Source organism: Bubalus kerabau, chromosome 20 (genome assembly GCF_029407905.1).
Source record: "Bubalus kerabau isolate K-KA32 ecotype Philippines breed swamp buffalo chromosome 20, PCC_UOA_SB_1v2, whole genome shotgun sequence".
Lineage (NCBI taxonomy): Eukaryota > Metazoa > Chordata > Mammalia > Artiodactyla > Bovidae > Bubalus > Bubalus kerabau.
In genome coordinates, this window is record NC_073643.1 from 31,760,885 (window position 1) to 31,783,865 (window position 22,981).

Below are 22,981 nucleotides of genomic sequence, written 5' to 3' on the forward strand. Positions count from 1 at the left end.
AGGTAGAACATAGTTTTTCATATAATATTACTGATTACTGTTGGTATATAAATAGTTCTGTATTTATATTGGACTCTCATTACAGTTTGTTTTTATTGTTGTATTTCAAAAAACAGAACATTAAACAATTCATAGATAATAGTGTTACTTTCTTTTTCAGTATTTGTTTTTCCTGATTTTTTACACTAGTTTTGCTGTACAGAACAGTGATGAATAATAGTGGTGGTAATAGTTGATTTTGATTTTTTTTTATATGATTCTCTTTTGGGGTAGACTTAACTCTCTCCAGGGCAGGACTTTGTCTTATTTCTCTATCATCATGGCTTCTTCACAGTGAGATAGGTATTCAGTAAAGGATGAATACATGTACTGTAGAATACTGTTTCTGAGTTATAATAAAATAAAGGTACTAAATGCTGAGTATTTAAACCCTTCTGAGATGGAATGGTTTAGAGGTGATGCTTTTGAAAGGATTAAATAATATGGAAAATAATAATATCCCCCTTTAGGGGATGTGCATTAATAGTATATTCTATCCTTTGAATTCTTACCATCTGAATTGTACTGGAAGCCATGTCATTGATGGTAGAGATCAAAAGATTTAAAGGTTTTATGTCAGAGGCAGTTTCATTGCATCACAGTTTATAATCAGCTACATATATGTAGCAATGATTCCTTCTCTATTTTTGTGTATTCCCTGCCCCCCCTGCAAAAACAAAACAAAACAAAAACGCAAAACAGTTATAATTGATTTTTGAATGAAACAACTAACTAAAGATAGAATATTTGTTTCTTATGTCAGGAATATATATGTTGAATCTAAACTATAACTAGAGGATCCTGGGAATATTATGATATGAATTGTGGCTGTAATCTTTTTGTTCAAGTCACTGCCATGGTTATTACTTTGGTTTCTCTTCAGCTTCTGAAGTTTTCTTTTGACCAGGAAAACATCACTCAACAAAGAGGAAAATAATTCTTTATGTCCTACCCTTGAATTTGAGTAATCCCAGTAGTATTTTTGGGGAAAGATAGTTATACGTTGTTGTATTCAGAATCAACAAATAAAAATATACTATAATTTATGTCATTTTGTTTTATAGCACACTTTACTCTTATAAATGACTTGATGTTTTATAGAATGTTGTTATGGATAGAGCCTGATCGTTTTATGCTGTAGCAGTTGTTTCCTTTGGAAAAATTTATATTTACTCCTTTGAGAGTTTAAGCTAGAACACATATGCCAAACTCAACACTGAAACTATCCATTTCAGGCATTATTTTTCTCAGAATCTCATTCTGAAGTGCATAAATATTAGAGAAAACAGCTTTCTCAATGTTTGTTGGTAATATTTTTGAAGTGAGCGTGAGTTTTTGTGTCTTTAGTTCTATCATTTGTCTCTCGAGAAAAATCCAAGGATCTAAAGTCTGAGAGGAAACACATCAGCAATGGCAGCTCCTCTTGTCTCTTGAGGAACTGTAAAGAGAGTACATTCTGTATGAAGGGGTATGTAGAGTCTCTAGTTGCATAGCAGGCCTGCTGCCTTTATCTCACCTGCATGCTAAGGGATGATAACTATACAGTGGGTACAGAAAGCTAGGAAAATGCATTTCTTTACCTGGTCTTCAAATGTATAAGCTGACCTGGGACTAATCTTTGTAATTTGAACCTAAAATCCAATATAGAAACTAATAAAGATGGACCCTATCTACCCATCTGTGGGAAACTTGTAGATTTATAGAAGCAGAATCTGTTTTCCTCTCTTACTAATAGTTTTCTTATTTTCATAAATTTAGTTGCCTGAACCCTTTTAGGCACATGTTTCTGTGGAGTTTTGTTTTTTGTTTTTTTTTGCTTTTTATTCACCAAATATTAATTTATTTTAAAAATACATGTTAAAAACACCAGATAGAACTTCTATGCCTGCCATTATTCCAGTTGTTTTATAAGTATTAGTTCAGGTAATTTACTTACCTGTCTACCACGACTTAGTGAGGTAAGTGCTGCTGATATCCTCACTTCACAGATGTGGAGACTGAGACACAGAGAGGTTATGTAACCTTAGGTCAAGGTCCAGCAGCTAGTAAGTGGAGTGAAAGGATTCCAGCCCAGATGGTCTTGTTCAAGGCTTTTTGTTCTTTACCAGCTTGTGTGATACATAATAATTTTACTTTGGGAGGCATAGGGGGTTGGGGGTAAGTCATGAGGATTAGAGAGAGCTAAGGTTGTGCAATCCCCCTCCCCACTTTGTGGCACTAAGGATGTGAATATTTATGAGAATAAACTATGTTAATAGTTGGCAGAGAGAAGGGGAGGGAGGGACACTCTTGCTTTTGATTTATTTATGCTCTGTTATTTGAAATGGTGTTATAAAACGAACTTACATGAGGAAGTATATTACATTGGTAATGTAGTTTTTTAAATAAAAGTTGTCTTTGAAAAATATTTATACTTTTAGCAGTTACACATGTCCTGTGGACATGCAGACTTTTATTTTCAAACATTTATTTTATTGAAGTATAGTTGACTTACAGTGTTGTGTTAATTCCTGCTGTTCAGCAAAATGATTCAGTGATAGATATATGTATATACGTTCTTTTTCATATTCTTTTCCATTATGTTTTATCACAGGATATTGAATAGAGTTCCCTGTGCTATAAAGTAGGACCTTGTTTATCCATTCTGTATATAATAATTTTCATTTGCTAATCCCAAACTCCCAATCCATCCTTGCTCCTACCACTCCCGAAAATCTTTTTATATACAATTAACTTCTGACTTTTGAAAGGTGTGTTCCAAATACAAAGAAGCACAAAATATTCAGAAGTTTACCAGAGAGCATGGGGATGCAAGGGTGCAAATTAGGAACTGAAGTATTCTTTAATATAATTTACCATTTCTTTCATCTTAAAGAGCTCTTAGTAAGGTTCAGTTCATCTTGCAGATTAAAAGAGTCAAACCTGAGAAGCAGTTTCATTCCCATTATTGTATCTCATCTGTGAAATAAAATATTCTGGATATAGATGATTAAAACATAGGTGTTTTAGTATCTAAAAAATGCATATTCAGTTAGTACAGAAGTCAAAGATGAGACAAAAGACTAGTGCTGAGGGGTTGCCATGGAAGAAACAATAGCTGGGAGAGAAGAATACTTAATTTGTCATTTTTTCCCTTATTAACTGTAAGTGGTGGAGGCTTAGTATGTTAGTATGAGTTGCATTGTATCATATATAAAGTCAGTGCATAAAGCTAACTAAGTTAACATTAACCTTGGAAATCCAATACATAACCAACTTGTGGACCCTTAGCAGCTCAAAAGTCAAAAATTAACTTCTTTGGTTAATACATTTTTGAGGCAGTATAGTGCAGTGCATAACTTGCTTGGGTTTGAATTCCAGCCCTGATACTTACTAGCTGTGTGACCTTGGATAAGTTACTTAAACATTTTGCTTTAGTTTCTAACTCTGTAAAATGGGATGGTTCATCTCGTTGTGTTCTTGTACTGATGAATGAGTCACTGTAATACAAATTAAACACTAGTATTAATATTTTTACATAGCAAGTGCTGGTTAAATATGAGTAATTATTATTAGTACTCACTTTATCTTTTTGTTTTGATTGTCTTTTGTCTCATTTCTTATGGACCAGTAGAGGCCAGGTCTAGTTTGAGGGGAGTAGGGAATATAGAGGCAGAAATAAATGAAAAAGAGAACTGGAGGAGAGGAGCAGTACCTTTGTTGATTTACTATAGCCTGTTAACTTTTGTGATGCTCTTGGGGAGGAAAATAATTTTATGTCTTAAAAGGAAAACTTCCGGTGTGTAGGAAGTGTGTGTGTGTACGTGCATATATTAGTTTTAAACTAAAGGTGAGATCTTGCCCTCATTGCTTACTTAACCTGCACTCACATGAGCCTTTAACTTAATAGGGCTAATTTTCTTTTTAAACGTGCACACTTGCGGTGATCAGTGGTCTAAAATAATCTGCGTGTCACTCACATTTTCCAGTGTGTGTTTACCCACGGGTGTGCCCTCCGCGCTGGAATTCAGATCTCTTCCAAACAAAGGCTGGAGCTGCACTGAGAGGCCCCAGCAGAAAAGGAACTTAGGGGTTGCCTCATCTTCTGTCCCTGTTCACTTTTCCAAACCACCCTTTGGCCTCTTACGAAATTGGCTATTTGTGCTAGCCCCTCACTGGGGACTGGATAAGTCGATTAGGTTGAAGAGGCTTTTTCTGATGTGAGGAGGAAACCTTAGATCTTTTCTTCCAGCTAATAAAGATATCTACAACAGGGTCTCAAATGTGTGTTGCCAAAAGAGCTTGTAAATATGGGAGATGATGATGACCAGCCAAGGATTGAAATGTCCAGCAGCTGACCATTGTCTCTCTTTGGACCTTGCTGGAATGTGCTGGAATACTTCATGTGCTACTGATAAGCAGCCAGCCAGGTGTTCGGTTGAAGAGGGTGTTGGGTAATTGTGTCAGAAATAATGATTCTCCACAAGAACTTACTGTGTTTTAATATTTAATCCATATTCATCTGCCTCATGCCGTAAGAGCAGCAGCTTGGCTTTTGACATGACATAAAGGAAGAAAATATATCTGTTGCCCCTTAATGGTGTCTCTGAGTGGCCCTTGCTGGGTAACTGGACTTCCTCCGTGGCTTTCAGAGCCATTTAAAGAAAAGGATGTTGATCTGGGTGCACAGGAACACAGGCCCTGGGGCCTCACCCTCACCCCACCTCAGCCATACACCTGAATAAAGCCTGAAATGTTTGTCTACCTGCCAGGTTCTTCTTTCCTCAAATAAAGAGCATTTTCTTTGGGTTTCCACAAGCCTGCTCTCCAGCCCTGAGCCTTGTGTGTGCTTTGAGCTGGCCATTGGTGGCTGCTCTGGTTCCATTCTGAAATCTTAACAGTGTCAGAATGCAGGGGGATGGGGGTAAAAACCTAGACTGCTGGAGAGAGGAGCATTGCGTAATCCAAATGGTTGTAGCAACTTGTGATTTTTAGTTTATGTGAAGCCGAAATATATTCAATTCCCCTTGAACCTTTTTGCCTTTGATAAGAGTTTATTTCCTCACACTGAACCAGTTGGGTTGGAATTTAGCCACGAGTATTTATTTCTACATTTTGCAAATTGTTTTGTCTTCCTGGCGAGAGATTTCCTTCCTCCCCGCCCCGTCTCTCCCCAAGACAGAGCCATGCTCTCTCTGTCTCTCTCTGCATCTTTCCATGTCTTCCTTCTTTTCTTCTTCCCTTTCTTCCTTCTTTCCTTGAGTTCCTAATGAAGATGGATCCTGAAGCTTTTGAATTAGCTGAAGCGTAAGGGGGAAGCACCCTGCTGGCCCCTCTGGTACCTGAGTCCCTGTCAGTCTCCTGAAGAGCGGGCTGCAGACCCTGGGCTCTTCCTGGTGCTGTCCAGGAGCCTCTTCGCAGTAAGCAGAGGAGCCTGTCTGCCCTGTGAGAGCAGGGAGTGGCCTTGGCACTGGTGCCTTCATTCCATGAGGCCTTGGGGGTGCACTTCACTGCCTTGAGGTTTCTCAGCAATAGCAGGTGGATGTCAGGTAACTTACACCTAGGCTGGAAGGATACCTTTCCTTTTTCTGGATAGACTCAGTGTTGAGAGCTTATATCATGGAAGTGGGGTGTGTGTGTGAGAGAGAGATGTGGCAGAAGGCTCACTGTCCAACCTCAAAAGTCTCTTTAAAAGACGTTGTGAAGGACCACATGGAATTTGTAACTGGATCGCAAAATTAGTACCATTAAGGACCTGAAAATAGCTCTTCAGGTTTGTAGGTCACACCTTTCTAAGCTGAGTTAATGAGCAAATCTTTATTCTTTACAAGATTAGCCAGGTGTATTTGGCTAATGTTAACTTTAGTCTTGGCGGCCGAGTCCTCTTGCTAATGAGGCCAAAGAGGGAATTCCTGTGTCTCATGGACCAGTTACCTTCACTCTCTTTCCTGGCCACTGACTGCTAACTCTCGCCAGCTGGCTTGTGAGCCTTGTGAGCGGCTGCACTTGGATGTCTGAAGGGGGGAAGTTGTTATGCAAGGTCCCTTGTGGATTAGCACCAGTCCATAACTGCTCCTGGGGAAATGCTCACACACAGCAGGCCACCGCCCAGAGGTCAGTTTCATTGTCTCCACTTCTCAAAGACAATAGAGTTGATTAGGGTTAACTGGAAAGTGCTGATGTTGCCTGGGATTTTGGACTTTTGCCAGGACATATGCACCCTTTAAAGCATTTTAGGGAAAACTGTGCCATGGTTCATTGGTAGAAGAGCTTAGGAGAAGTACAATAGTGGAAATCAACAAAAAGAGAATGGTTACATTTAAATATGCTGCATTGACAGTGGACTTGTCAGTAGCTTAAAAATAAGCTTCCTGGGCATGCACTATTTTATAAAAATCTTACCTTGGACCAAACCATGTTGTATTGTAAGTTCTTTAGATTTTTAACTCTTGATTCCTACCTGTTTCCAGAATCATGTGCTGGGTAAGTTAACTTTGTATTATATTTAATTTATTAAGAAATTGCATATTAAATAGAAATCTTCCTGTTACTGGAAACATTTTGGATTTTAAACAAACGCTGAGGAATATATAATGTTTTGGAAAGTAAATATTTGTTTAAGGCAGTTCAGTCCTTCAACATGTGGATTTTTAAAAACAAACAAAAACCCCAGCAATATTTACCCTAAGTGTAATTTGCAAAGTAAAATGAGAGTAATTTTGAAATCCTGTAGAACTTGGATTCATTTATTTTCATAGGAAGGATTCACATTTTGTAATGATGAATATGCAATGAAGAGCTGTTAGGAAAATCATTATTTGGCCTAGATTTAGGGAATTCTAACCCTGTCCTTGTTACACATCAGTACTTTCTAAGAAAATTAGGTCCAGAGAGATGGGGACCTGCCCAAGGTCACACAGCTAGAAAGTGACAGAGCTTTGGTGAAAACCAGTTCTCCTGACTTTCAGATCAGTGATATCTCCATGACTGCTTGCTGATTTTGATTGGGGCAAGGAGATGTGTATATTCCTGTGTGCACCTGTGCATGTGTGTGAATAAAATGACTATTTTGCTTCTTTTTAGCAAACTGATTATAAGCTCAGTGACTTGGAAATAATCATTTTCTTTCTCATCCTTTCAAGGAGCAAATTTAGCCTATGGCTTTGTAATCCTAACATCTTTGATATCTTTAGATATACAAGTGACTTAGTCTTTGCTTTGTAAGGTGTTTAGAGCAAGTAAGGTTACAACAGTAAGCTGAATCTGGGAGGAAAAAACTATTACCTTTCTTGTCTATCGTCATTCCCTTGAAAATAACTATGACTCAAGTTTCACTTAAACATGTGGTGACTTACAAATGTTGTGGTTTATAAAATACCTAACAATTTAGTCCTGCCTTCTTTTTCTCTCCCCCGCCTTGGTGATCATATTCTGCCTGTTTTAATGTACAAACAGCCAACTGTGTTATTTTCACAAGGACCACCCCACTTATAAAATCAAGTGGTCTTTAATTTGTTTGGGGCTTTGAAAGATTGTTTAGCATTTTCCTTTTAAATGCAGGAGTAAGGAAAGCTTTGGGTTTGGATTTTGTAAACATGTATTTTTGCCATTAACATCAGGGCAAAGGCTTTCCTTTTTCTTTTTTTATTTGATTGGACAAACTGTTCACTTGTACTACTTCACTTTCTTATCTTTTCTTTCCTGCTTTATTCTCTTTTTTGATCCAACTTTCCCATTTGTTTCTGTTTCCTTCCTTTCATTTTCTGTGTCTCTGAGGAAAATCAAGGCTGAAATATGTGTAAGTGACCAATGCTATAGAAATTTTTAAAAGCAGTAGATGTATTTTTTATTTCTTTTAGTTATTTGTATCTTTTCCTTTTTGAAGTCTCTGAGGAAAATTAAGGCTTAACTATGTGTAAGTGACCAATGCCATAGCCATTAATAAAGATACAAATAATTAAAAGATATGAATTTTAAAATAAAGTTTAAAAAAATGCCATAGCGTTAGTCTTTTTGGCATATTTCAGTCCTGATTTTTCTAAAAGACTTTTAAAAAGTAATATGTATGTGTGTGTATGTATATATGTATGTGTGAATATATATGCACACACATGCACACACAGTACATAGTAAATAAGATTTCATATCTTCACAAATACATTCAAAAGAGAACCATTTCAGACACATGGACTTTTCCTGAAGATGACATCTACCTTTATGCTGCTGTCTAAGGGGGTTCTGGCATTTTCTTTGTTAGTCAGATTGGAAGCAGTTGAGTAAACCAGAAAGAAACATGCCACCTGACTGCTCCAGGCATGGAGTTGGGGGACCTGGGCAGGTAGCACTCAGGCTTCCCGTGAGCCTGCTCGCCCACTTAGTTCTGAGGCAGAGACTAGGGAATGTCTGTCCAGACAAGAGTTGCTCAGCCGCATCTGCGGCATGTAGCTGTCAATTGTCACACACGCCCTGAGTCTGCGCCTCTTAGGGGCACTGTTGCACATCACAGCCTGGTTCTGTGGCTCAGGGTGGCTGGTGGCTGACCAGGGCTTGGTGTTGACCATGTTTAGGGTGACGAGGACACTTGAAGGGCATAGAGATACCATGTACCCGGAGTCACTGCTGTTCACAACCAGAGCGAGGTGCCCATTTCGCCCTGATCTTCCTCAATCCCTTTTCAAGTGGAAATTTTGCAAGTCGACTTCTGCAAGCATGCGTAGTACGATTTGGCTGACGGCAGTTTCTGGCAAAAGAAATAACCAAATTATTATTCAGTCATGGGTTTTTAACAGCCGCAAAGCAAGTGGATGTTAACTAAATGATGCAATTTATTCCCTTCCCTCTTATTGCCAGCTTGCCTATTACAGAACGACTGCCAGTTTTCAATAAGTGGTACCCAGATGGTATTCGCATGCCGCCCACTTGGTTACAGAGCCGAAGCGGGGAATAACTCGGCAGACACTACAAGCTGTGGGTCAATTGAGGGGGAATGCCTGTTGCTTCACAGTTTTGCATATGTAAATCTGTTAATGTTATGTCAGTATTGTGCGGGCTAAACACAAGCATTGCCTTTCTCTGGGGGCCCAGCTGAACTTGGACCACAGCCCAGTCCTACCGAGGCTCGGAGAGCGAAGCTGCAGTTTGAGGATGCTGCACAGCCTGCTTCCCTCCACTCCCGCCTCGCCGCTCTCGCGGTATCCACCGCCCGACTTGGACGCAGGAAGTGTCTGCCATAGGCTGACTCCATAATAGGACAGGCGGGCCGGTTTTATGAGGTTGGATGCGGAGGGTGGAGGAGTGTGAGCGTGTGTCTATTTTTAGGCCAGTCTTCAAGACAGTTCCTCGGGCCCAGCCTGCGCCTGCCTGCCTCGCTCACACTCTCCTCTGTGTGTCTGCCACACTTCTGCTCTCCATTTCATCAACTGCAGATGTGGCACACAGCCGTCTTAGAAGAGTCATGAACTGTGTCGTCTGCGCGGCTTAACAGCCAACATCTGTTGCAGCAGGCTGAAGGGAGAGGCAGGGAAATCATTTTCGGGAAGGCATTCAAGTGCCTCAACTTAGCCTCTTCTTTGGCCTGTGCAGACAATTATTTTACACTAATTGCATCAAGATAGCAGCTATAAAAACTAGGTTTGAAGCCCTCTCTTCCCCCATCCCCACCCCCTCATGAAAGTTGCAGCTACAAAGGGCAGTCCTTTTTTCCCCCCCTTTTTATTGTGGTTTGTGTCTTGTTCTCAAAAGCTTATTACATTGGGTGCAAACAACAACAAAAATGCTATAAAAAGGCAAGAATCGTAATATGCTTAAGAGCTAAAAAGACCCATGGTGTTGGTGTAACCTATGAAAATATTCCTGCAGGTATTGTAAAATTTATGTGCCATATGAAAAACATTAAGGGTGTTGTTTTTTTCGTGGAGGAAAATGTTCATCGTTGAGCCATTTTGTAAATTATTTTAATGCTACATTTCTGCTAAAACCTCATGATTTTGATATATAAACCAGTTTAATGTTTTCTGCACAGACCCTGGCTTTTCTTAAATTTTATATATTGGAAAGCCCATGTTTGTATTGGACCTTCTGGTTTGTTTCATATTGAAAATCCGTCTTGCGTGGCCCTGTGCCATGTGGCTTAGGAATAGTTTGACACGAGTCAAGCCTTGAATGTTGACTTTTGAGTCCTAAAAACTAGGCAAGACTGTGTTAATAAACAGAGAAGTTTGGTAGTTTTTTTTTTTTTTTTTTAAAGGAGTTATTTGACGACAATAAGAATCGCGTGTCCACAGGATAGGTTTTCTAATACCTTGGTCTGTTCTCAACGTTCATCCAGTTGTAATAGAGGCAACATTGTGTTTTGTACCCAGGTCTTACTTTTTCTTTTAAATGCTCTCAGTAAATTTTAGTTAATTACACATTCCAGCATCTCTGATTCTCTTGAAAGATTTGTTTCCGTGACATTTTGCCGTATCTGCTGTGCAGCTAGAGAAGCATGCTTCTCTCCTCACATTTCAAGTCTCTAGACTTTGTTCTGAAGAGCCAGATGGAAGTATGCAGATTGTTTTTATCTTTCGTCCTTCACACTGTAACCTGATCTCCAGCATATCTAGACATCTAGCAGAAAATTTACTATGTGAAAGCAAGGAAATGATTTAGAATATGGACCAGCCTGGGGAGGAAGGGCTTATGATGCACTTTATCAAAGCAAATCTCCCCACCCACCCAACCCCTGCACCCATCTTTTTTCTTTTCTTAAGAAATGGTTTTCTGATCAAGGGTACTTTTAAGTGTGCCCAAATAAACTTCTTCCCACTTACTCTGGGCTGAGAACTGTAATTGCCCAGTGGGTTTGATAAACATGTAAATATGCATGCAATGAAAGTTGATTACCTAATGATTAAAAGCTTAGAAGAAGCATGAATTGGTAGAATGATAGGCTGGGCAATGGCCTTGCAGATGAGACAGGGCAGTTTACTAAGACAAAGGGCATTTCCAGAGTTACATACCTGGCCTGAGACATATCCAGGACTCAAACCCAGCATTCCTCCAATGGCTGCAGGAAACACCATAATCTCAGGCTTCATAATATGTGTGGTTTTCATGGTAAAATATTTGTGAGCTTTTTGTTATGTGGTTCATATGCCTTGTTGGCCTAAAATGATTAAGGATAGTTGTCTCCTTCTGAACTTTGATTTCTGTTTGGAATCAAATTCATTACTATTAATAGTATGAGGATCTTAAAGTTAATAACTGTATCAGGGTATCAGATATTTGCTACACTCTTGAGTAAGTATGTACAATATCTGTTTACACACCTTGCATAATGTTTACATTTTGTATTCACGTGACTTAGGTTTAAAAACTAGCTATGGCCTTTGTAAAATATGAAGCCTTGAGTAAGTTACCCTAACATCTCTGAGTCTCTGTTTTCTCTTGTCTGTAACAATGATAATAATAGTACTTGCCTCAGAATCGTCCCAAGAAGTTAATGAGATGACATACATATAGTTAGCATTGCCAGCACAGCACATAGTATGCTTTCCTTAGTGAAATTTTATTATTTAAATCGATTATCCACTGTTATAGTCGGGATATTTTCATTACTCTAGGAGCGGAGTCAAAAAAGGATCTTGCTGTGATTTATGTCCAAGAGTATTCTGCCTATGTTTTTCTCTTAAGAGTTTGATAGTGTCTGGCCTCACAGTCAAGTCTTTAATCCATTTTGAATTTATTTTTTTGTATGGTGTTAGCAAGTGTTCTCATTTCATTCTTTTACTTATAGCTGTCCAGTTTTCCAAGCACCATTTTTTTGAAGAGACTGCCTTTTCTCCATTGTCAAAGATAATCTTGTCTCCTTTGTCAAAGATAAGGTGCCCATAGGTGCGTGGGTTTCTCTCTGGGATTTCTGTCCTGTTCCATTGATCTGTAATTCTGTTTTTCTGCCAGTGCCATCCTGTCTTGATTACTGTAGCTTTGTAATACAGTCCGAAGTTAGGGAGCCTGATTCCTCCAGCTCCATTTTTTGTTTTCAAGATTGCTTTGGCTCTTTGAGGTTATTTTGTGTACCCATGTAAATTATAATTTTTTTTTGTTTTGGTTAAATACCATTTTTAGCCTCAAGTTTCTCCTGCTTCTTGCCTTCCCTTTCTCCCTCTCTTGCACTCTCTTTCACGCCTCCGGCACCCTGATTTATTTTGCCTTTGGGCGTCATTATACATCCTTTACATCATTGTCCAGAGGACCGGTGCTCAGTGCTTCCTCTACTTTTTACCCTATTCTCATCCTTGTTTAGTGATATTTTCTTCAACTTCTTAGCTGAAAAAACTAAAGGGGAGTTTGCTCAATGGCTGGGAGGAGGGGAGTTTTCCCCAAACTTGTTCTCTTCTCTGTGAATATGTTTCTCATGATAGTAACAGCTGTAATCCATACCATTCGAATCTATGGCTTGAATAAGCTAGTATTTAAGGGCATATTTTGGAGAAGGCAATGGCACCCCACTCTAGTACTCTTGCCTGGAAAATCCATGGACAGAGGAGCCTGGTGGGCTGCAGTCCAGGGGGTCGCTAAGAGTCGGACACGACTGAGCAGCTTCACTTTCACTTTTCACTTTCATGCATTGGAGAAGGAAATGGCAACCCACTCCAGTATTCTTGCCTGGAGAATCCCAGGGACAGTGGAGCCTGGTGGGCTGCCGTCTATGGGGTCACACAGAGTCGGACACTACTGAAGTGACTTAACATAAGGGCAAATTTATTGTCTAAAATAGAAAATAGAGTAGATGCTTTCCATTAGTGTTAAGAACTTCATTAAGGTGTTTCTTGAGTGCCAACTATGTGCTCAGTGTACATGGCGAGCAAGACAGAGTGTGTCTACGCTCAAGGATCTTGGAGGCTGGCATGAATCGTGACACATTGTATCTCCTTGAAGTCCAGCTTCAGTTTTATTTTTCTTACTCTTAAGCTTTTGTTGTTGTTTCTTGTGCACTTACCTATGAATTTTCTACAGCTCCAAGTTAAATTTTATACTAAATCAAAAAATTTCAAATAATTCTGTTTACTTTAGCATCAAAAAACTTACTTAGTAATAGAGGCAGACTTTAGAGATAACACAGGTTTGGTGCCAGACCACAGCAATAAAGTAACTCTTGCAGTAAAATGATCCTCAGGAGTATTTCACTTTCCAAATGGGTATAGAAGTTACATTTACACTGTACTATAGTTTGTTAAGTGTACCTTGGCATTGTGTGTAAAAAAAGTATATATCTTTATTTTAAAATGTATTATTGATAAAGAAAAAGGCTAACCATCATCTGAGTCTTCATTGAGGTACAACTGAGTTACTGATGAGGGTGGTCATGTAAGGTTAGGGTGGCTGTGGCACTTTCTTAAACAAGGCAACAATGAAGCTTGCAGCATTGATTGACTCTTCTCAGTTGAACGTGAAGAGGCCGTTGTCAGGTTATTAATTGGCCTCATCTCAATATTGTTGTGTCTCAGGGTATAGGGAGGCCAGAGGAGAGGGGCAGTCAGGGGAACAGTGGGTCGTTGGGGTCGTCACAGCACACACACCATTTATCAGTGAAGTTCACTGTCTTATGTGGAAGTGGTTTGTGGTGCCCTGAAACAACTGTATTAGTAGCATCAAAGGTTACTGATGGCAGATCACCGTAACAAACATACCGATAATGAAAAAGCTTTAAATACTGTGAAAATGACCAGAAAGTGAGCAAATGCTATTGGGAAAGTGGTGTTAATCAGTTTGCTTAATGCAGGGTTGCCACAGACCTTTAATTTGTAAAAGACACAATAAAGCAAAGCAAGATAAACTGAGGGATGCCTATAAACTTCATTGAAGAGGTACAGAATTTATACTGTGAAACTGCAAAACATTGTTGAAAGAAAGGGAAAATGACCCAACTAAATAAGTGGAAAGATATCCTGTGTCACAGACTGGAATACTTAAATATTGTTATAAGTGTGGCTCTCCCTCAGTCACTCTACACATTCTGCGCAGGCCTTGTCCAACTTCTAGGTGTCTTTTTATTTTTTGGCAGAAATTGGCAGTGTGATCCTACATGTCATATGGATATGCATATTATCCAGAATAGCCAAGACCCTTTGGCAAAAGAGCAAAGTTTGAAGCCTCACACTTCTTATTTTCAAAACCCACTACAAAACTACACTAGGGCTTCCCAGGTGGCTCATGGTAAAGAATGCAAGAGATGTAGGAGACACTGGTTTGATCCCTGGGTTGGGAAGATCCACTGGAGTAGGAAATGACAACTTACTCCAGTATTCTTACCTGGAAAATTCCATGGACAGAGGTACCTGGAAGGCTGCAGTCCATGGGGTCACAAAGAGCTGAACACAACTGAGGGACTGAGCACACAAATACACACACATACACAAAGCTATACTAATTAAGGAAGTGTGGTACTAGAATAAAGTTAGACATCCAGATCAGTGGAATAGAATTGGGAGTTCAGAAATCAACCCTTAAGCTTATAGTCTTGATTTTCAACAGGGTGCAAAACCAGTTCAGTGGGGACAGGGTGAGAATAGTCTTTCCAACAAATGGTACAGGGATAACAGGATAGCTCTGAGCAGAAGATTGAAGGTGAATCTTTGTATCACAGCATATGTATCAAAAACTTAATGCGAAAGCTCAATGTATAAGACTCTTTGCAGAACTCATAAATCTTTATGATCTTGGATTAGGCAGTAATTTTTTAGATATTACACCAGAGCATAAGCAACAAAAGAAAAAAATAGATGAATTGGACTTCATCAAAATTAAAAGCTTTTGTGCTTCAAAGTATACTGTCAAGACTGTAAAAAGATAGCCCAGAGCATGAGAGAGAGTATTTACAAATCATATACCTGGTACAAGTGTAGTGTTCAGTATATATAAAGAACTCTTACAGCTCAACACTAAAAATACAACTCAATTAAAAAATGTGCAAAAGATCTATACAGACATTTCTCCAAAGGAAATGAACAAATGGTGCAGGCACATGAAAAGATATTTAACATCATTAGTCCCTGGTTATTGTTATTCAGTCACCCAAGTCATATCTGACTCTTTGCGACCCCATGTATTGCAGCACACCAGGCTTCCCCTGTCCCTCACCATCTCCTGGAGTTTTCCCAAGCTCATGTCCACTGAATCGGTGATGGTATCCAACCATCTCATCCTCTGTTGCCCTCTTCTCCTTCTGTCTTCAGTCTTTCCCAGTATCAGGGTCTTTTCCAATGAGTCACCTCCTCAGGTGGTCATAGTATTGGAGCTTCAGCTTCATCATCAGTCCTTCCAAAGAATATTCAGGGTTGATGTCCTTTAGGATTGACTTGGTTTGATCTCCTTGCAGTCCAAGGGACTCTCAAGAGTCTTCTCCAACACCACAATTGAAAAGCATCAATTCTTCAGTGCTCTGCCTTATTTATTGTCCAGCTCTCATGTCCATACATGACTACTGGAAAGACCATAGCCTTGAGTATATGGACCTTTGCTGGTGAAGTAAGGTCTTTGTTTTTTAACACACTGTCTAGGTTTGTCATAGCTTTCCTGCTAAGAAGCAGTCGTTTTCTAATTTCATGGCTACAGTCACCATCTGCAGTGATTTTAGAGCCTAAGAAGAGGACATCTGTCACTGCTTCCACCTTTTCCCCTTCTATTTGCTGTTAAGTGATGAGACTGGATGCCATGATCTTTGTTTTTTTAATATTGTGTTTTAAGCCAGCCTTTTAACTCTCCTCCTTCACCCTCATCAAGAAGCTCTTTAGTTCTTCTTTACTTTCTGCCATTAGAGCAGTATTATCTGCATATCTAAAGTTATTGATATTTCCCTTGGCAATTTTGATTCCAGCTTGTAACTTGTCCAGCCCGGTGTTTCGCATGATGTGCTCTGTGTATAAGTTAAACAGGGTGATAATCAACAGCCTTGTCTTACTCCTTCTCATCCTGAACCAGTCAGTTGTTCCATACACATTCTGTTACTTCTTGACGCGCATACAGGTTTCTCAGGAGACAGGTAATATGGTCTGATATTCCCATCTCTTTAAGAGTTTGCTATAGTTTATTATGATCCACACAGTCGAAGGCTTAAGTGTAGTCAGTAAACAGAGTTAGATGCTTTAATGGATTTCCCTTGCTTTCTCTGTGATCCATCGAATGTTGGCAGTTTGATCTTTGGTTCCTCTGCCTTTTCTAAACCCAGCTTGAACATCTGGAAATTCTTGGTTCATGTAATGCTGAAGCCTGTCTTGGAGGATTTTGAGCATAACCTTACTAGCATGGGGTATGAATGCAATTGTCCAGTGATTTGAACATTCTTCAGTGCTACCCTTCTTGGAAATTGGGATGAGGAGTGACGTTTTCCAGTCCTGTGGCTACTGCTGGGTTTTCCAAGTTTGCTGATATATTGAGTGCAGCACTTTGATAGCATCAAGTTTTAGGATTTCAGACAGCTTTGCTGGAATTCCATCACCTCCACTGGCTTTATTGGCGGCGGTGCATCATAAGGCTCACTTGATTTTACACTCCAGAATGTCTGACTCTGAGTGGGAGACTACACCATTGTGGTTATCCAAGTCGTTAAGATCTTTTTGTATAGTTCTTACATGTATTCTTTCCATCTCTTCTTGATCTCCTTTGCTTCTATTAGGTCTTTACTATTTCTGTCCTTTATTGTGTCCATCTTTGGATGAAATAAATGTTCCTTTGATATTTCCAAATTTCTTGAAGAGATCTCTAGTCTTACCCTTTCTGTGGTTTTTCTCCATTTCTTTGGTTGTTCATTAAAGAAGGCTTTCTTGTCTGTCCTTGCTGTTCTCTGGAACTCTGCATTTAGTTGGGGGTACCTTTCCCTTTCTCCCTTGCTTATTGCTTCTCTTCTTTCCTCAGCTATTTGTAAAACCTCCTCAGACAACCAATTTGCCTTCTTGCATTTCTTTTTCCATTGGGATGATTTCATATGCTGCCTCCTGTGCAATATTATGGAACTCTCTTCACTCTGTTTACTAGATCTAATCTCTTGACTCTATTCTTTGCCTCCACTGTATATTCATAGGGGATTTGATTTAAGTTGTATCTGACTGGCCTAGTGGTTTCCCCCAGTTTTCTTTAGTTTAAGCCTGAAATTTGTTATGAGGAGCTGATAACCTGAAGCATGGTCAGCTCTAGGTCTTGCCTTTGCTCACTGTGTACAGCTTCTCCATCTTCGGCTACAAAGTATGCAATGAATCTAATTTCGGTGTTGACCATTTGGTAATGCCCATGTGTAAAGTTGTCTTGTGTTGTTGAAATAGGGTGTTTGCTATGACCGGTGTGTTCTCTTGGCAGAATTCTGTTAGCCTTTGCCCTGCTTCATTTTGTACTCCAAGGCCAAACTTGGCCTGTTACTCCAGGTATGTCTTGATTTCCTGCTTTGGCATGCCAATTCCTAGTGATGAGTAAGACATCTTTTTTTTTTTGGTGTTCTAGTAAGTATTCTAGGTCTTAAAAGAACTGGTCAGCTTTAGCTTCTTCAGCATCGGTGGTTGGGCAAAGACTTGGATTACTGTGATGTTGAATGAGTTGCCTTGGAAACAAACTGAGATCATTCTGTCGTTTTTAAGGTTGCACCCAAGTACTGCATTTTGAACTCTTCTGTAGATTATAAGGGCTACTCCGTTTCTTTTATGGGATTCTTGCCCACAGTAGTAGATAATAATGGTCATCTGCATTAAATTCACCCATTCCCATCCATATTAGTTCACTGATTCCAAGATGTTGATGTTTTACTCTTGCCATCTCCTGCTTGACCACATCCAATTTATCTTGATTCATGGACTTAACATTCCAGGTTCCTATGCAATACTGTTCTTTACAGCGTCGTATTTTAATTTCATCACCAGACACATCTACAACTGGGCATCGTTTCTGCTCTGGCCCAGCTGCTTCATTCTTTCTGGAGCTATTAGTAGTTGTCCTCCACTTTTCCCCAGGGGGGCTCATCTTTTGTTTCATATCTTTTTGCCTTTTTATACATGGAGTTCTCATGGCTGGTGTACTGGAGTGGTTTGCCATTCCCTCTTCCAATGGATCACATTTTGTCAGAACTCACCACTATGACCTGTCCATCTTAGGTGGCCTTCCACAGCATGCCTCATAGCTTCATTGGGTTATGCAAGCCCTTTCGCCATGACAGGGCAGTGATCCATGAAGGGGCATTAGTCACTAGGCAAATAAAATCAAAACCACAATGAGATACTACTTTGCACCCACTGGGATGGCCATACTCCAAAAGATGGATAATAGCAAGTGTTGTTGAAAATGTAGAGAAAATGAAACCCTTGTATGTTGCTGGTATGTGTATAAAATGGTTCAGACACTTTGGGAAACAGTTTGGAAGTTTCTTAAAACATTAAACAGTTACCATCCAACCCAACAGTTCTACTCCTTGGTGGGTAACCAAGAGAAATGAAATTGTGCCTGTACAAAAATATGTATACAAGTGTTGATAGGAGAATTACTCATAATAGCCAAAAAAGTGAAACAACCCAAATGTCTATGAACTGATGAGAAAAACAAAATGTGCCAGTCTGAAGATGCACCATAGAATAATATAGAATAATATTGAGCCAAAAAACGATTGAAGTACAGATACATGAACAGTCTATGGGAACCCTGAGACAGTTGTGCTAACAGAAAGAAGCCAGACACAAAAAGTCACGTATTAAATAGTTCTGTTTATATGAAATGTCCAGAATTGGCAGATCCATAGAGACTGAGAGCAGATTAGTGGCTACTGGGTGCTTTGGAGAAGGGAAAATAGGGAATGACAGCTACATTGAATAATGGCTACAGGTTTTCTTTTTGGGGTGGTGAGAATCATTTCACAGCTGTGAATATGCTAGAAGCCATTCGGTTGTTAACATTTAAAAGGGTGAATACTATGGTATGTGAATTATATCTCAATAAAAAGATCTCAGTATCTCTGCCTGGGTTTCCTTATTCATAATGGGAGGCAGAGCCAACAGTTATTGAACGTTTCCTGTCAGCTGATGCAAGCGTCTTCAGATGTTGCTGTAGAGGGCCAGATGGTATATACTTTAGACTTTGCCAAGTACAGTCTCTCCATGCTCTCACTCCTGCCCTTGTGGTGTGAGAGTGGCTGTATACAATACGTAACTGCACGAGTGTGTGACTGTGTCCTGATAAAGCTTTATTTAGACACTGAAATGTCAGTTTCAATGTAACTAAATGTTGTTATTTTCATTTTTCCCAAACACATAGCAATGTAGAAGTCATTCCTAGCTTGCAGGCTGTGAAAAGCGCATGGTCAGAGGAATTTGACCATTGGGCTGGTACTTGGCTGACCCCTGGGCTAAAAATGAGCTTTAAATGAGTTTCAGTAGCCTCATGAGGGAGGGGTGATTCTTTACCCTATTTCACAGATGAAGCAATCGCGAGTTTCAGAGGCTGAAGCCAGTCTCACAAGGCTGGGCCAAAACCCCATTGCGTTCCAGAGCCTGTCCTCTTTAACCACTGTGCCCCATCCTCCTGCCTGCACTGCCCCCTACCCCCCGACCCAGCCTCATACCTCCTAACAGTGCTGATCCCCTCCTGCTTCTTTGCTGCCTCTGTCGCTGCTTGCTGCCCTCCAGTATCTTGAATCCTCCACTTACTCTGGCATGGCCATTTCCTTTCTTCTCTTCTAATGCTCTTTTCCATATTGTGAAGCCAACACCCACATTGGGCCTTGGGAAAAATAAATCCGCCACCTTGCCTCCCTTTCAGACTTTCCTCGTGACTCACTTCTTCTGGGAAGACCATGCCTCAGCCACCTTTTGACCCTAAATCCAGCTGGAACTGAGTCCGCCTTCCTGGCTGCGGCGCTCTCCCCTTATCATCCGTCTTTCGGCAGGCTGGTTGGCTGAGTACTATTGAAACCCTCTGCAGTGACTTTTTTTTTAGAGCCTCTTTGTTTAATTTAGTGCCCAGAACTTGGTTAGGACCTTCAGGGAAGTTGAAACGCTGAGGTTACTTTTCATTGAGAGGTCTCTCTCTGGCTCAGTCTCCGTGCTGTGCTAGCCTTTCCTGCTCTCTCTCTTCCATCCTTGGATCCAAGCCAGACCATCCCTTCATGGCGCAGGTGAGCGAGAGGCAGAGGCCTCGGGGAGGTAAGTCACTTTTATATCTGCATGACCGGTATACTTCCTGTTCACATGTGCTGCTCTTAGGGAAAATGGGACAGTATACGTGGGGCCTCTCCTCCTGTTTCATCCTCTGTCCCTCCCATAGATGTTCTGTCATCACCCTTTACATGGTGACACATCAAGAACTTGTTACGTGGGACCATAAGACCTATTCTGCAGGGGGCAGAAATCTTTTCTTGTGCCTCTGCTAGGATTCGTTTCATTTGTCAGACACCCATACTTTACACATAGCCCTTCCTCTGGAAGCATTGTTTTCTGTGCTCTTCTAAGACAGCAATCTCCCCCTGACCACCAACTTTTAAAATTAATCAATAAAAGTAGAAAGAAAAGAAATAATTTAGAAGTGCTTAAGTGATTAATGTAAGCTGTTTGTTTATGACTGATTATATGGTTGAGAAAGGAGTCCTTCTGACTTCAGCACTATTTCCATTCCAAGTAGCTTGGACTTTGTTAAGTACGAAAAATCAGTGTCTCCAGAGAAGTCTCTGCCGGTAGCTGACCAGGGTGACTGGACGCACTGATCAGCAGTTGGGTAAGGGATGATAAAGATGGGTGAATTACATTCTTTTGCAATTCCTCGGCTGCATCTGAATTATTCAGAGGCCAAAAACTTTCCTTCTTTGGCCTAAAATATTTTAAAAATAATACTTGGAAGGCTCATTTGGTTTTAAGGAACAGAGGGAAATTTGTTGGAATGATTTCGAGTTGTGTCATGGAATCTATGGGGAGAATGGGGGAGCTGGAGTCCTCAGAAAACAAGGCATCTTTCTCTGCGTCTGCCACTCCTCTTGTGTCTTGGTGTATCTCGGCTGTGTCTTTTCTCACTCTCCATGCGGACTGCTTGACAGTTAGTCTGCAGATGGCCCATTTTGACTGCCCCCAAGGGTCACCCTTGGTTTCCAAGGCTCGGAGGATGCGGATTCTGTCTTATTTATGTCTGTCTGCTTCGTGTTCTTGCTAGGAGTCCTGGTGTTGGAGATAGCTAGCAGACATGCCAGGAGGAGGTGGGAAATATGGTGGTTATTGGAAAGATCCTGGAGTTAGGAGGTAGCCATCTCTCTGAAGGAAGCCAAACCTAGAAGTAGGATTATCAGGAACTCAGGGCGTGTCTTCTGTTTTTCTCATCTCTGTTTCTTGCTGTGAATCTACTTTGCCTTGTTCTCCCTGAAGACTCCCTCTCTGCTTCTCAGGCCACAGCCTGCTGGCCCTGATTTCTCAATGGGCCTGCTGTGTTCTTACCTAGTGAAATTGCACTTTACCTGGAGGTAAGGTTCTGAAGTCAACACGTCAGGTGAAAATTGCTTATGGTTAAAATTTCCTTTGAAAGTCCTGGAAATCCCTGGTGAATAAGGAGAGGTGCTTGGAGTCTGTGGGCATGTGGGAACAGAGGCCTGCTAAGGGAACATCAACTTTTGAGCTCCTGTTGCTTCAAAGCATTTGTTCATAATTTGCACTATTAATAAAAGTGCTTCCTCTTCCCCCTGTTCCTCCTCCAAGCACTGATAGTTGCCTATGTATTAGTTAAGCCTGAACGCGACGTGATTTCACTGTATCTTAGTCCTGGGGGAAGAATTTAATGCACCTGATTGGTCCTGTGTGTGGGCTATGTGTGTGTCCCTAACCCATCAGTTCTGGCTCATTTGTGTCAGCTCCATTCAGGAAGTAGTCACACTTTTATTTTAGGCTTGCCAAAAAAAGAAGAGCAGAAAGATGTGGAGTGAGTGATGGGAATGAGACAAATGAAACCACAGCCTAGAAGAGTGACAGCTGGAGTCTGAATCGCCGGCTCTGGTAGGACCTCGAACACAGCATATTCTGCAGTCTCTCAGAATCACTTATATGCCATTGTTCAAATGGAGCTCTCCTGGTCCTATCCCATTTCTCTTGAAATGGTACCTAGAATTTGCAGTTTAATTTAGGTTCCCCAGATGATGAATCCTATCCACACCAAATTTTGAGAATTGCTGCCTTCAAGACAAAGCTATTGGGCTATTTCAGCTACCTTTAGAATAAAGTGTTGTAATCCTGTAGATATATGTTCTCATTTTAGAACATCTTAGGCTTTCACATGGCATTGAGAGTTAGGGGTTTTTTTTTTTTTTTTTTTTTTCTGTTCATTATGGGTTGCAACTACTGTTTTGAGCAAGATGAGTTTTAAATAAATTTAGGCTTCTGTTTTTGTTTCTCATATGTCTTGAGTCTTTGGAGGATACCTTCATATTAACTGAGACTCTGTATGTGTGTTTGTGCATGTAGTCTCAATTGTGTCTGACTCTTTGCCAGGCTCCTCTGTCCATGGGGTTTCCCAGACAAGAATACTGGTGTGGGTTGCCACTTCCTACTCCAGGGGATGTCTCCTGTATTGGCAGGTGGATATTAACTGAAGACTTCGATTCATTAAAAAAAAAAAAAAAAAGACCTTTACATTTACTTGAAAGGTGTTTTACATACCTTCTCAGCCCATGGTATTAATATATAAAAATTATTCTATAGAATTAAAGAGTTGGGTAAGGGAATGGATTTAAAAGTGCTTGTAGAGTGTACATACCTTTGGAACACATCTTGACCAATTAAGAATTGTGAAATATCGACACAATGTTGTATCTTTATTTCATATTATGAAAACCAAAAGTTTGTTTGTAGCAGTTGAGTTCTCACTGGCTGCTGTTAAAGTGTTTTTGAAAACTGGTATGGTAACCTTAACTTCTGGTACATTCTAAACTCCTCTGGCTGTTAAGACAAGTAGAATGTATCTCCAGGGTCCTATGCTT

General features: G+C 40.3%; 1 protein-coding gene across 20 annotated transcripts in view; it reads left to right on the top strand.

The window, feature by feature from the left end:
• Window positions 1-22,981, top strand: part of FOXP1 (forkhead box P1) — a 714,382-nt gene that overhangs the window by 118,712 nt on the left and 572,689 nt on the right. Inside the window, exon 1 of one of the 20 annotated variants that reach the window (XM_055557296.1) lies at window positions 5,613-6,132. The exons of 18 other annotated variants lie outside the window; for them this stretch is intronic. The gene's annotated coding sequence lies outside the window, so the exon portion shown is untranslated. Of the gene's footprint in view, window positions 1-5,612; window positions 6,133-6,229; window positions 6,502-22,981 lie in introns of those variants that run through there. One more of the 20 variants, XM_055557298.1, reaches the window with a different exon arrangement.